General features: G+C 38.5%; 1 long non-coding RNA gene across 2 annotated transcripts in view; it reads left to right on the top strand.

Moving 5' to 3' along the window:
• Nucleotides 1-15156, top strand: part of LOC148185728 (uncharacterized) — a 151745-nt gene that overhangs the window by 20317 nt on the left and 116272 nt on the right. Inside the window, exon 1 of one of the 2 annotated variants that reach the window (XR_015775769.1) lies at nucleotides 4333-4398. The exons of the other annotated variant lie outside the window; for it this stretch is intronic. This is a non-coding gene — a long non-coding RNA (uncharacterized LOC148185728). Of the gene's footprint in view, nucleotides 1-4332; nucleotides 4399-15156 lie in introns of those variants that run through there. 2 annotated transcript variants of the gene reach the window in all.

Genomic DNA, 15156 nt, shown 5'->3' with positions numbered 1-15156 from the left:
TACAGAAAACATGGTTGAGACATATGGCGCATGTCATCGTTGTACATATTTGAACAGAGAGGCTCTAATTCGAACAAAATGAGGGCGACATGTCAGCGAATACTCTGATTCTGTCGATGAGGGATCTAGGTTTCGCAGAACAGCTGGTGGGCCATTATGGAGCACACACTAATGATCAGCCATGCAAAATTGATGAGTCATTGATCTCCAACTTTTATGGGATTTTTTGGAGATTAAATTTGCTTTTAATACACAATATGTTAAGAAGGATGAGGAAATACTTTCCTTCTTTGGTTGAAGACAAGGCAAGACAGTTGATGAAAATATTTAGTTTTTTTATGTGCGTTTTTCATTATAGAAAATAGTATTAGGAAGCAAGAAAGTAAGAATTAAAAATGTTAAAAAAATATTAAAAATATCTACATTATGCTTTAAATTTCACTCCAGTATGTCATATATTTAAAAATATGAAATATGTACAGTATGCTAAATATGTGAAGTGTGTAAGAAATATAAAAAATAGGATTGCATCATGACTGGGCATATTAACATTGTGTTTTTTTTTATATTAACTTACAGGTTCAACATAAAGTTATTTATTTTTGTCAGTTATTTTTGGCAAATAAAGTTTAGTAGGAAAGGTTTAGGAATAGAAACATGGTTGGGCACTGTTACCTTAGCTATTTTAACACAAAGTTATGTACATTAGGTTTTGGCAAGTAAAGTTACATAAAGGTTTGGTCGAGGCAAGTCAGTTCAGTAGTTTAGGTTTCAGAAGAGAAACATGGTTGGGGGTTATTACGTTACATATTTAATGTAAAGTTATCTACTTAAGGTAAAATTTGAGGTTAGGTTTAAGTTACCTAGGTTAGGTTTAGGAAAAGAAAAATGGTGATGATTTGCCTTAAAATGAATATAAAGCTCACATTGTAGAAATAAATGATATCGGCATTGATAATTTGCAGATAGACATACATTTTATTAAAAAAAAAAAGTGCATGTTAAATATTGAGTACATTAAAAACTGAATTCATGTTTAATGTTATATAAGTTAAAAAACAGTTAAATATAAAGAAAGCAAATGTTCTTTGAGGACGAGTTTACCTTCATCACCTTTGAGCCCCACTCTCTGATTGCCAACTTGTCACGCAGGTGAAGGTGAAAGTTAAGAGTGTCAGTCAGAGCTTAACTTTGGATGAGAGCAGAGAGTTGATACATTAGCACTGGACTTTTTGATACACTGTAACTTGAACTAACCTGTTACCTCAAATCTGTTCAATACAGACTGTTAAAATATAAAGTTGTTGTCCTTCGCTCTATTTTACAACAATTATTCACCTGCTGGCTCCTGTTGTTCCTAAGTCTTCTGAATCTGGTCCAATCTTTAGAGTTACTGTTTCTCAAACAATACTAAACACTAGCACAGTCTGGTTACAACATGGTTTCACTATGGACATAAACACCAGTCTCATGAGGGAAAGTCCTGCGTTTGTTTGACCTGTCCACCACCACAGCTTGATTCCTTGTGTGGAGTTTTGCGCCTTATACTACTTCTGTCTATCTGAATTTTGATGCATTGCTCTGCGTAGATATAGGTATGAACAGTGCATGAGGACATTCTGATTGGGAAAAGAAGAAGGTCCTCATCCCAAAATCTTTTTTTTCAACTTGTTTCTTAGAGTTACATCACTCTGTCCTCAAGGAGGGGCTGCCACACAGTTCATCTGGGAGTGCGGTTCCTCAAACCAAACATATGAACAGCATTGTTTAGTCCAGTCAACTCCCACTGTTGGCCTGCAGAGCTTAAGTCAAAAGGTGCTGAGAATCTGGCTGTCTTTTCTGTGCCTCATTGAGCTTGCCTTTTAACACCACAATAATTAGTTTTTACCCAGCCTCCAGCCCTGGGTGTCTGGTTTTGTGGGCCGTGTCTCTCAAAGAATCGAACCTGTCTGGCAAACAGAAACAAACTGCCCTGCACGACTCCCCCTGTTTGGACGCCTCCCTACCAGATTGCTTATTGAACAGCGGGCGTGACAGCTTAAGGGCTGGAGGGGGCATCGAGGAGGCTGGCAGATTCACACCAGACACAATGTTTCAGGACACCTCTAATTTTTTCATCATTTAAGTCGTCCTGTAATTAATCTGCCTGTACATTTAATTAAAAAGAAAAGTTGAGGGTGTAATTGAAAGCAATGCCTGCCGTGTGAGTCGACCCGGAGAACAATGTGACCGGTAATGCATGGTGGCAGCGGGGATACATCACGTTAGTTAATCTGAAGTTGACCTCAGAGCAACTTGAGGGGAAAGGGAGACAACGGACTCTTCACGGCGCCGAACCTCCGCCGAACAACACGGACACATTTAATTCTGGAAATTAACCTGTCATCTCATGGATATTCACCAAAATTACTTTGAGGGCAGAATTAATTTGACAATTTAGATTAGTTACTGTAATTTAAATGATATTCTGCGGCTTAACCCTTTGAAACCTGGATCAACATCAGTTTTCTTCTGCTCTCTTGTGACGCCTTTTACAAGCATTTAAACCTTTGAAATGTGAGCAAATTGATTTAATTCCTTTTTAAAACATGGGAGAAAAGGCAATAAGCAGCAAAGCATGAAATGTCCAGTAAATTGCAAGAAAATAGTAAAAGGTGACAAAAAATTACTCGAAAATTGGCTAAAGATGACTTATCACTACAGCAGATCATGGTCCGTCCAGGCCAAATTCACGCTGCTGCAACAAAACACATACTTTTCCGTCCACATTACTCTGAGCTCTCAGACAAAAATGAATAATGGAAGAAAGACTAAACTGCGCACAGTCAGCTCAATTGCTAATGGCACGTCACGCTTGATTCTGGCGCGCCGCCATACTCAGCCAAACAACATCTGTGACATGTGTGTGCACGGAAGGGGAAACAAAGCAATTTCAGAAGTCATTTGAGCCGAGACAGTGATGGTCCAGTGACAATGTTTTGTGCTTGTTGTTGGTGGAAGAAAAAAAAAACGACGAGGGGAGTAAATGAGAGTGAAAGAACGACAAGTGGCAAGCAACACAAATAACACTGAGTTGATTTTACTGCGTTGGTGAGCAGAAACTTAAGAGGCTGTTATGTCACGCGCCTTGGCATACCGTCTGCCCGTCATGGTGGAGATTTAACCACTATATTCTATATTTGCACACTATTAAATGCTATAAGTTCAAACAATGCTTGAAAATCTTTCTTTATGTGAGATGATTACACATTTGCTGCTCTCATATTCCTTTAAAACTCCATAAATGAGGGTGCTCCCTGAATGTCAGTAATTACAGAGCTACATTTATATTTAAATGCATTTTTGTGCTACACCCTTTTTATTTGAGAGTAGTACATCAATGATAAAGTACATCAATTATAACAAATTTTCACCTGAAGTTCAATAATGTTTTAAACATAATTACTCCTCAGCTCTTGCTCTCATTAAATTCACTAATGACATGTTTTCAACATACTGTATGATGATGGTTGATTGTCAGAAGCACTATTTTTCAGTCTTAGTAAAGCAAATGGATTCATATATTTTACCCTGCATAACCGTAATTTGTTGGACTGTCAATTTTAATTTACTTTGGCTGAACTCATATTTTAATACCTGAAGAAGATTGTGTTGTATTAGATAGTTACCACTCTTAAATAGTTACGGAGGTGTTCCCCAAGGGTCAGTCCTGGGGCCACAGTCACTGCTGTACAGTTGTGTTGTCACAAAACTGAAATTTCTAACTTCGACACAAGATACAAAATTGACATTTACAGCATAAAATTTTAGATTTTCATACGAAAGATTAACATAATAAGGCCCCATAGCATAATAATGAACACTTTATTTTGCTTGATTAGTCTTTTATTTTTTATTTTGATTACTCACTTTCTTTGCATGTATTGCAGACTGCCTTTACTGATGTTAGATGAGAGTAATATACACAGTAAACAGTTTTTCAGTAATTACAGATTATAGGCAAAATACCAAATATCAGACCCAATAATCTGCCAGGTTGATAATCTCTCGACCCCTACTTAATAGTACTTGTATGAACGCAGATAACACACAGTATTTCATAAAAGGCTGTTTCCACCAGTTTGGAACTAATTGCCTAATCACAGCTTTGTAGGTGGAGTTAGGAATATCAACATCAGAGCTTGCTATATAGCCTGCTAGCTCCCTAGCTATATTTATGAAAAATAGCAAAAACAAAAAGGGTCACTAAGCTTGGTTACCATTGGTGACCCTGCACATTGGCTTTTTGGTGATCCACTGATCCACTTCTTTTTTTTTTGTTGATATTTTCAGCCCAGTCGTTGCATTAAAGAGTAAGGGCCACGCGAGCGTCTGAAGCGTCCGAAATGACATTTGCTGGTAAGTTTAAATAACTTTACTCTGCTCAATATCCTGCTGCTGACCAGTTTATTAAATTTCTGTCTTGTTTGATAATGGATATAAGTGGTGCACTTTTCACCAGTGAGTGCTTTTTGGTCACTTGTGCAATAAGCTGAGATGAAGGATAATACGTTTGTTTATGTTTGTATGTTAGCTAGATAAAAAAAATAAATAAATAAATTGTTATGTCTATTTTTGAAATAATTCACCGCAAATCAGGACAGAGAAACCAACAACTCTGTTATTTACAACATCTAATCAAATGAAAAATGAATACGCTTCTTTTCAAGAATAAATACTTACATGAGTACATTTGTTCACTGTTTGCCAGTTAAATTTTTTCAGCAATTTTCCGTTTAATTTTTAAATTTTATAACTTGACCAAAAAAAAATCAAACATGTAAAAATAATGTAAAAATATATGTAAAAGTAAATCTAACTTTCTTTAAGCTGTAGGAACCCTTTTAATACACCTTTAAGGAATCACGGCAACAGATCAGACTTGACTGTTGAGTCTAAAAAAATCGACTGATGATGAGCTCATTTCAAGCTGCTCTGGAAGTGAGGACTCTATGAATTAACTCACAGAAAAATCAAACAAAACAATCTTAAGCATTCTAATGACCCGGCAATTACCGTAACTCCCACATTCATACAAACGGCCCCAGCACAAGCCATGAGTCATTAGGATCAATTTTAAAGGCCGAGCACTTGCACAGAGGTGGGCCGGGGGAAGAGGGAGGGTTTGTTTACCTGCACTTCACTCGCTCATAGGCTGTTAAGAGGATTGATTCGGAAATTAAAATGCTGTTTTGTGCACAGAAAAAGTCCAGTAAGACAAACAAATTTTATTTTAATTTGCCTATGCATGACTTGGCTGGGACCTGAGTATTGAATATGTGACTCAAAGGGCATACGGCAAGCAATCTAATTGCTAAACTAATGACTTTGGTGATAGTTTGTCATCCTTAGTCTGCCTGCCTCTTGTAGATGTCTCTATCATCTGTTTGCCTCAGGAAGGATCCCTGACACTTGCTTATACACACGTGTGTTTGCATGTAGCTCTACATTCAGTCTGTTTCTTCCTGATGCCATCCGCACTGACACCACTCTCCTCTGCAGAGAAATATTGTCTTTATTTACCATTGTTTAATCAAGATGGTGGATGGGTTGAGTTTAATTAACCCAAGTTGGCGATAAATGTAAATGCCAAATGTCTGCCAGTGCTGCGGCGTAAAGCTTTTACGAGGTAGAGCCCTTTTCTCAGAGGGGTATAAAGCAGCTTCGTGCTGACCCGCTGATTCTGGAATGGCCCGAGGTTGGTAATGAATATTGTTACGAGATAGGGGAAGCAATGGGAACTTTACATGATGCGCTTCTTAGTTACATTTTACAGATGAGATCTTGCAACGCAGTTCAAATGTTATCAGCCAGCACTGCTGTTGTCCAAATGTCGCCTGTGGCTCAATCTGTTGCAAACAGACAGTGGTGGTGAAACCGTCTTGTTGCCAAAACTGAAGTAATTTGTGGTTAAACTGTCATGTTGCAAAAATCTAAAGAAGTTTTGGGAAGAAACCAGCCAAAATTCAAAGTAATTTTAATCGCAAGACCATTTTGCTGCCGAAAGTGAAAGATTTTTGGGGTCTGAAACTGTCTTTTTGCATCAATGTAAAGTAGTTTTGTGGCAAAACTGTCCTGTTGCTTAAACCCAGAGAAGATTTGGTGACAAAATCTTTTTGTTGCCTAAAAGGAGATTCAGTGACAAGTTTGTTGCCTAAACCCAAGGTAGATTTGGTGGCAAAATTGTCTTGTTGCCCAAACCTTAAGTAGTTTTGGTGGGTAAACCATTTTGTTGAGAAAAATCAGAGTAATATTGGTGGAGAAACTGTCTTGTTGCATAAATCTAAAGTCGTTTTTGGGGAAAAACTTATTGCAGACACCTAAAGTAGCTTTGTGGCAAAACCTTCTTGTTTTCTAAATCTTAAGTAGTTTTGGTGTCAAAACCATTTTGTTGCCTAAAACTTGAGTAGTTTTGGTGGTTAAACTGTTTTGTCTGATATTAGACTGCATGACAGACGTCGGCTTCTTACCACATTTCAGTTCACTGCTGATGAAGCAATAAGCATTAGTTTGACATTTTGGAGAATGTGCTTAAATTTCTTGCCCAGAGTTAAACGAAAAGACGAATACTACCCTCATGTCTGTGCTGTAAATATATGGTTAAATCTATAGACTGTAGATAGAGTAGACATACCGTAGATATAGATCGGGATACGTCCGCTGCCATCTTGCGCCGGTCCAACCAGTCGTAAGCAGACACAAAACAACGATTGGCTCACACAGCAGTCAGTTATGGTTGAAAATCCCTTTTTTTATAGAATTAAATAACTCACGAAAACCAAACATCTGACAACACATGGCTTCACTGCTACAACCTTTGCTTCCATACACCATAAAGCCAAAACACTGGACTGTCTATATACAGTATTTTTAGCCTGCTATCAGTGAAAAGTGCCAGATGTGTTTTGCAGTGTGATCAGCCTGAAAGAGACATGTCTGGACTGAGAGACTGACGTTTATCACAGCTGGTAGGATGTGGCCGGAGCGCTGCCAGAGTTCATTACCCACAAACACAAGTGGATGGAAAAAAATGCATGGACACATGGTCCTGCAAAGCATTTTGGGCAATTATTTAACATATGTCTGTAATGCCCTCAGTCTTTTTCAAGGCTGTGTCTTATTGTGTTTTATAGATTTGCCAGAATCTGAAATACTTTTTTATGGGGGAAACTGGGGTTTCTCTGATCCCAAGCATCGAGAATTATATAAAGTAGAAATAAGTGCTATCACAAAATGTGGAAAAATATTTTTAAAAAATACAGTAATGATACAAACACTTAGCACTATTATGTGAATATTACAAAATATATAAATATTTATAATGCAGTGTTACAGTGTTACAGTGTTAATTAATTGCAGTGTTACAACTAAAATTTTAATTTTAAAATTTTATATCAGATTTATTATATATTATTATTGCTTGAAATTATTGCAGTTAATTGGTTATTTTATTGCAGATTATAGCAATTAATTAGTTATTGTTTATTATTTAATTTATTTATTCTTTTGTTTCAATTCATTATTTATTGTTAACTGCAATTAATAAGTTATTTTACTGCAGTTTATTAGCTATTATTATTTCATCATTATTGCAATGTATCGGTTATTTTATTAAAATTTCTTATTTTCCCGCAGAGACAATAATATTCAGTCGTAGCAGCAGGTTAAAGTGAGGATTTAGCAAAGGCTTTTTGTGTATTTCCTCCACTGAATTGCATTTAGGTCCTCCAATAATTTTTGAACTAATTATTTTCATCCAGCATCCTCTTGGCTCTGATAAAGGGGTGAAGGAAGCAATGAAAGGAGAGGAATACAGTCCAAACTTGGGTATTTATGTCCTTGTGTCTCTCTCAGTTTCTCTCTCTCCGTCTTTGTGTGGTGACATCAGTGTGAGAATTCACAAGAATTATTCTCGTTTCTAATCATGGGAAATGGGATATGCCTAAATAGCCCAGCTCAATCCTTTCTGATGAGTATTTCGCAGCAATCTCATATTTCCAACTTGTTCTGTGGCATTTGGGATTATTGTCGGGTTATGTGGCTGCTGGAAATGTGCTTCACGGTTGACTTGGTAACATTTCAACACAGCCATTACAGTGCCTTTCACTCAGTCACACACTCACTCAGTCACCCACCCACACATAAATACAGGCAGGGGCTGCAGTGTGTAAGGATTATGATGGGTTGAGAAAAATTGCGGGCTCCCGCTGCTCTCATCATGCAAGCCCTCACACATCCTGACCCCCTGCGAGGAGCTCGGTGCCCCGCGCCTCCAGCCAGACAATACCAAGTGAGGCTGACCACCAGTCTGAGATGCCCAGGTGGGCAAAGTACAGCAGAAAGTCAGACATGCACTGTTGCAGAAAAGCTAAAAATAACATAAGAAAACATAAAATTGCGTGTATAGATGTGAGGGATAAAAAAAGGGCCAGAAACATCCGTAGCTTAACCCAAACCAAAAGGGGTCCGGGGCATGTAAGCCCATGTAAGGGTGCTAGTGGCCTGCTGACTCTTTTTAAATTCACAATAAAATAAATCAAATTACAATGGGATTTTCAAAAAATGTATTTTTAAAAAGGCAAAATGAAGCTTGTTTATCAGATAAAGTGACTGGGGCTGAGGGGATATAGAAGATCAAAATGTTTTGACCAAACATATATTGCAACAATATTGTAGGGCTACTATTGGTGGACTATTGCTTTCTGAAAATATTTACAATTTTCAGTCATGTTAATATAATGATTTAAGGACAAGTGTGTAAGATTAACGGACATATACTGACAGAAATTGAGTACGATATAATAAGGATGCTTTCTTTTGTGTGCAATCACCTGAAAATGAAAATTGTTTTCTATATATACATAGGGAGCGGGCCCCTAATTTATGTTGAACAACCATGTTTCTACAGTAGCCCAGAAGGGGCAAACTCATCGGCCTCTGTAGTAAGAGGCCCAGCTGCAATAAGCAGTGCTGCAGTTACAGTGTTCGTAACATTTAAGTGCTTTATTGAGTCTTTCTTATGGTTAAAAATCACAGAATTAGTTTGTTTTTGAAAGGAAGTAATAACTGTGGACATTTCTGCTATCCTTGAAAACCTCTAAAATATAATAAGTTATTTAAGCAAATAGGAGACTTCACATTAGCATGTGTTGGACTAGCAGCCCGCAGCGACATGCCAAAGTTTGTCGGAAATACATGGATTTTTTGAAAAGCAAGCTCCATTTTTCTATTTTATGTACTTTAGCATCTTATGTATACTAAAAGTACAAAAACAATCCCCAGTGTGAATCACTTTATTTCAAGAAAATGGTTTTGGGGCCACCAGGCACCCAATGAGGAGCCAGATTTGGCCCTATGGCCATAAATGAAGTACCACTGCTGTAGATATTTCTGCAGCCTCTTAAAGTTTTCATGCCTTTGCCAGGCTCCTCATAAATCAGCACCACACAACAACAATCCTCGGGCCCCAACATTGGCTCTTGAAACAGGCCCCCAGATGCGAAAGGCTGCCCCTGGATACAAAAACATATTTTCTGCAGCAGGTCAGACACTGATAATTGTATTTTTTCACAAGAGGAATAAACCATTAGCATATGACCTGTTCATTTCTGTAATTGAATAGAATTTTGACTTTGGAAAACAAATACTTGAAATATGCCGTGAGGGGTTCAAGCTGGTCAGCACAACAGGACCAATTAATTAGTAGAAAGGTGTCATCTTTTCCATCCTGCACCCGAGGGGCAACATGCTTTACTCATTATGTTAATGGAAACTTCTGAAGCAGATTGATTATTTGTAAAATAAATTCAAAAATAAAACTAAAAGCAACTTTTCTCTCAAATGTTTTATCGCACCTTTCTATAGTACATCACAGGTTCATCTATAATTCATGCAATCATCACTTGAAGTTTAAGTACCATTCACCTTTGTTGTATTTTCATTTCATGTTTAAGTATTCAACCTAAGAGTCCATTAAAGCTAATTTGTAATCTTGTTGGATGTCACAATAAGAGCATGAAATCCTGTGCTAATAGGTGAGAATGTTTGGTTAAGCTATCGTGCGGTTTCATATTTTCTCACAGCATCCTCTCAGCTGCCTCTCTTAAAGCGGCTTAACGACTCTCTGGGCCATTTTCACACCCACACTTGCTGCTGTACCTAAATTCAGTTTAGGGAGTTTCAGGCAGTTAACTTACCTGAGGCTATTACAGCTATTTTTACTTGCCAAGTGCTTGCCACTGCGAGACAGTCTCATCTCCAGTTTTCCTTTTTCCTGCTGCCTCCCCGGTGCTGCTATTTGATCAGGGCTTTGTCCGTCAGGTTTTATTGGTTTATACTGATGCGATGGGAATGAATGAGAAACAGGCCTGTGAAAAGGTCAGGAGTCAAATGAAAAATATGAATATCTCTCTCCTCTGTTTGCTAGAATGATATTGTGTGATATTTGGAATGTTTTTTGAATAATTCATGGGTGAACAGTGACAGCAAAGTGGACGGTCCACACACCAGCATACTGTCAAAATGTTAAATTCCTCAAGCAAAACAAACATTTGAAAGCAGGAAATTTATGTCTTCTTTTATATGAAACTATTAAGTTAAAGGGGACTTATTATATAATGTATTTATATAATATAACAATGTTAAATTCACAATAAATATGACCAAAGTTTTCAATATTAAGGTAAAAGTATGTCAAAATCAGTCCTGTGGAAAAAAAAACTCAGCCTTCAGATCATTCTGACTAATCTGTTCATAGACAGATTTCTTAGAGTATAATAGAGTGCTGCAAGGAGGATGTCTTTTTTTGTTGTTTGCTTTTTAAAATAAGTTGGTGTCTTCCTGGTCCACTTGCAAAAAGCCTATGGGATTTTTCCATTTGGCTTACAGCAGAAAATAAGCTCTGTGGCAAACAAAGGTTTATGATACTTACACATTTTGTTCAACAAGATCATCAGGAGTAAAAAGCTAACATTAGGCTATAAAAAAACGACACTACACTTGCATGATTAAGTCACCACCAAAACAAGGCTGTAAAGCCGTGTTTGGCATTATGACGTGCTGTGGTGTCATTCAGCTACTTGTTAGCAGCTGCCTTCTTTTAAGACGCTTAAAAGCTTCAAAGTTCACAAGTGGGGTATTTACTGACGTGTTTTATATTGGAGAACAAAACGTGAAAGTATTTTAGGCTTCTGTTGACCACAGACCGTATTTAAGGCACAAAAAAATTTGCTGTAAATACAGCCACCGTACACAGTCATTCGCTGGCTGCAAGTACTCTGCTACATGTAGCTACATGCTTACGTCAAGGAAACATGTAACCTCAGCTGCTGATGCTGTTAATTTATCCCCCAGTTGGATCATATTCCTGCTGAACCATGTCCTGTTGTGTTTTAAAGCTGCCTTGATTGATAAGACAGGAAGATACAGAAGATCCAGAAATGCTGACCAATCAGAGCCTAAAACCTGAGACAAACAACACTTTAAAATGAGCCTTCTAATACAGAGGGCATATAAGGTCTTCCAACACAGATGGCATGAGGGAAATGTGTTTTTTGACTATTAAAGCGTGTAAACATGTTTTGGTAAAAACCCAAAATGTAAGTTTGAACTGGAAAATGAGCATGAACAACTAAAAATGTAGCATCAGAGAAACACTAAATCCTTTTCAAGGCTATCCTTTCGATCATGTCATGTCAGGGCACAGAAAAGCAGCCTTTTTTTTCTCCCTCTGACAGCATTCTCCACACCGATAACAAAATTGATCTGTCTGCATCCTGCAGCACTTTCAGAGTAAATGCACACTTTATTCTTTTTTTTCCACTCAGGGAAATTAAACCAAAGAAGGCTGTGTTAGATACTTGCTCCCACACATCTCAGAGTAAAAAAGGCTCAGATGTGAGGCAACCTGCTGGCTACATACGCAGTTCATGAATCTAGATTGAGACATAGACGCTGTGTGTTTAAAAACAGCAGCTCGAGTGTGTTAGTTTACGGAATCAGGAGATTTGTCATTGTTGTCAATTCTCCTCTTTCTCCCCGTCCATCTGCCTCTCTCGCTGCCTTTCCCACCGTTTATCTCCCCTCTTTACCCTTAGATTAGATAATCATCTCGAACACCCCCCTTCAAGACCTCCTAGACTCCTCTTTCCGAACGCATAACTGGATCCGTGCCTCTATTTTCCAAATGAGACAAGACCACTTTGACTGGCTCGGGGGGTCAATCTCTAGGGGATCTGATTGGGCCATAATTGAATTTGAGGGGTCAGATCAAACGCACAGTTCTTCCCCTCGACAGCTACCATAACCTCCCTAGAAAGGAGCTGGAGGAGTGCGGAGGCGAACTCCGTCGGGAGCAGGAAAGATTAAATCTAGCAGGTTTGGAGTGGGGAGCCATTTACTGTATGTGTTTGGGTTGTATTTTGCTTTCACGGGGCGAAGATGATGTTAGATGCAATAGATAGTATGCATAATGGAGGGAAAAGTCTTGGTGTTAGGAGCTTCTGGAGAGATGGGAGAGCAGGATTCTTAATGGTGTTGCCGGGCGAAGCATGTCAAATCAATTTCTCTGCCTTCATTAAAGCAGAAGCCACCTGAGCCTATTAGCAGACATGCCTATCTTATCCCTTTAAAGTCCAGGATGTGACCTCACCGTTCACTTAGTGCCCATCATCACCCACAAGTTCAAAGGGGCACCAGGATATATATCATTGCGGATCATCTCGGCCACAAGGTGGGCAGACGTCTCCCTCTAACCCTGTGCTCTTTATAAACCCACTGAATTGGATTTTTGCAACGCCCATTACCAATTCAAGTCAGCGCTTTGCCTCTGGTGTCCTTGTTTCAGGATGCATCAGTTAGTAAAGGAGTATTTCACTGATATTAAGAGAGTGTTTGCACCAGACCAGGCTGTCTATGCAGTAGAAAAATGTAAATGCTTTTGAAATTGGTGCTGCATGACCAGAGAAAAAAAGAGGATACCGTTCTCATCTCAAGTCGATACATATTGACGTTTTGCAGTGGACTTTAGTGTCTACATATTACGTCTGCTGTTGACATTCCCGGATGGCGCTGCCGTGATGTCAATGCAAGCACATGGTGGGATGACATTACACATGGTTATGTTTAGGCAACAAAAGCAGGGGGGGAACGGACACATGACACATATTACGGTGAAGAAAAAAAACATCACAATGAAAGTCTGGTGTTAGTTGGATTCATCCATAGTCATTACCGCCCCCACCCTGTGGGGACTTTCATGCTTCTCCTAAGCAAAACATGTTATGAAAGAGACAAGCAGCTTAACAAGAAATGTCCTCAAAAATTAGCAAGAAGTTAGTAAAACCTCTCAAGAAAATTAACAGAAAATAATTTAAAATAAGTGATAAAAAAAACTTCACAAAGTATGACCATTACCTTAAGAAAGTGCTAAACATAATGTAATATCTAATAACAAGAATTATAAATACAGTATTCTGGATATTTTTCTTAGTTTTTTCATAATATATAATAATATTTTATGGTCATTTATTTGGTCACCTTTTACTCATTTTTATCATTTTGTGAGACGTTTCTTGCAACGTGCTCATGTTTTTTCTGTATGTTTTTAAAAAAATCAAACCAATGTTCATTAAGATTTCAGAGGTTTAAATGCTTGTGAAAGCCATGTGAATGCAGCACAAGAAAACCGGTGTTGATCGAGGTTTTAAAGGGTTAATAGTTCCATGCATGGGTGGTGGGTAATACGGAAATGCAGTAGTACAGCCTGTTGCTCAAGCAACAGCCAGAGAGCCAGCAAAATATAATTCTTTAGTTATAATTTTGTGGAGTTTTGCCAGATTGTTTTAATTCAAATCTGATTAAAAATTCTGCAAAGAATCCTTTTAAAAGCCCTGTTCTCTTTATAAACCCACAGAATTGGATTTTGGGGCGTTTTGCAACGCCCATTACCAATTCAAGTCAGTGCTGTACCTCTGGCATCCTTGTTTCAGGATGCATCAGTGAGTAACTCGATGTTTATCAAATGGAGTTTGTTTCAAGGTGTGTTAGCATCCAGGTTTTCTAATCAAACACTCCTCCATTAGAAAATAAAATGTTTGCATTGCTGATCGTATCTGCTGGCCTTTGAGCATCAGAATGTGGAGATAATTCGGTCAGAGCTGGAATATATTCATTGGATTAAAAAAAACCAACAACTCGGGAACTGCTCCGACTTTTATATGGAATGGCTTATGTATGGTACTATTGTCTTGCGCCTCTCAAAAGCCTCCCCTCCTGCATTAATGGACACGTGCAAGTTTAAAAGCATTTCAATCAATGAGACTGAGTCCTCTAATGGGGCCTCCTTTCAGGAAGGGGAGCTGGAATATACGTTTTCATTACAAGGACCAGATTGCGGCGTTCACTCAGCGCACTCAGCCCTGTATTGAAATGAGAGGTGTGCTGCGTGATTACCGGAGAGAGTAAAAAGCTTCTGAGAGATAGGAGATAGTGAAGATGGATACACGTGGTGTTTTTTTCCCTCCTTCATCCTCACTTCTTTGATACACCTTTTAATAGTAAAGAGATGGAGGAAGCTGATGATGCTGATGGCTTCCATACCTGATAATGTGCTGATGATGTCGATGCAGTTTTGGATTAAATTGATGATGATTCGATTCTGAAATGCAGCGCACATTAATGCATTACTCTGATTGTAAATTCCAGGCTGGTAAAACAACAGAATACACAAACATCCGTCTTGTTTAGTTTGCAATGTGGTGTGCGTTATCTCCAACAGGAAGTTGTACAGCAATATTAATGTTCGTTCCTAGAAGCTTGGGGACAAAGAGACGACTGGCTGAAATAGTTCATGAACTGCTGTAGATGGTGAGCTGATTGCCAGTATGTTCCGAAAATTCTCATTTTAAAGGTGTGATATACCGCCACTTTGCCAGTGATTTTGGCGTAAGACACCGACACTGAAAGCCACCTTTTGCAGTGGTATGATACACCGCCGGTCGGCCACATGGCACCTGCACCACCGTATAGATGGGTGGTGTCAGTTGAGAACACGGTCAAATAGAAGCTGTTGTGTTTGCATGATACGCCGCTGGATGGCATCAAGTTGAATGATGCCAG

Source organism: Plectropomus leopardus, chromosome 23 (genome assembly GCF_026936395.1).
Source record: "Plectropomus leopardus strain MGB_pleo_1.0 chromosome 23, ASM2693639v1, whole genome shotgun sequence".
Classification (NCBI taxonomy): Eukaryota; Metazoa; Chordata; class Actinopteri; order Perciformes; family Serranidae; genus Plectropomus; species Plectropomus leopardus.
The sequence above is the reverse complement of the archived record's forward strand: the minus strand, read 5'-3'. Positions and strand labels throughout refer to the sequence as shown.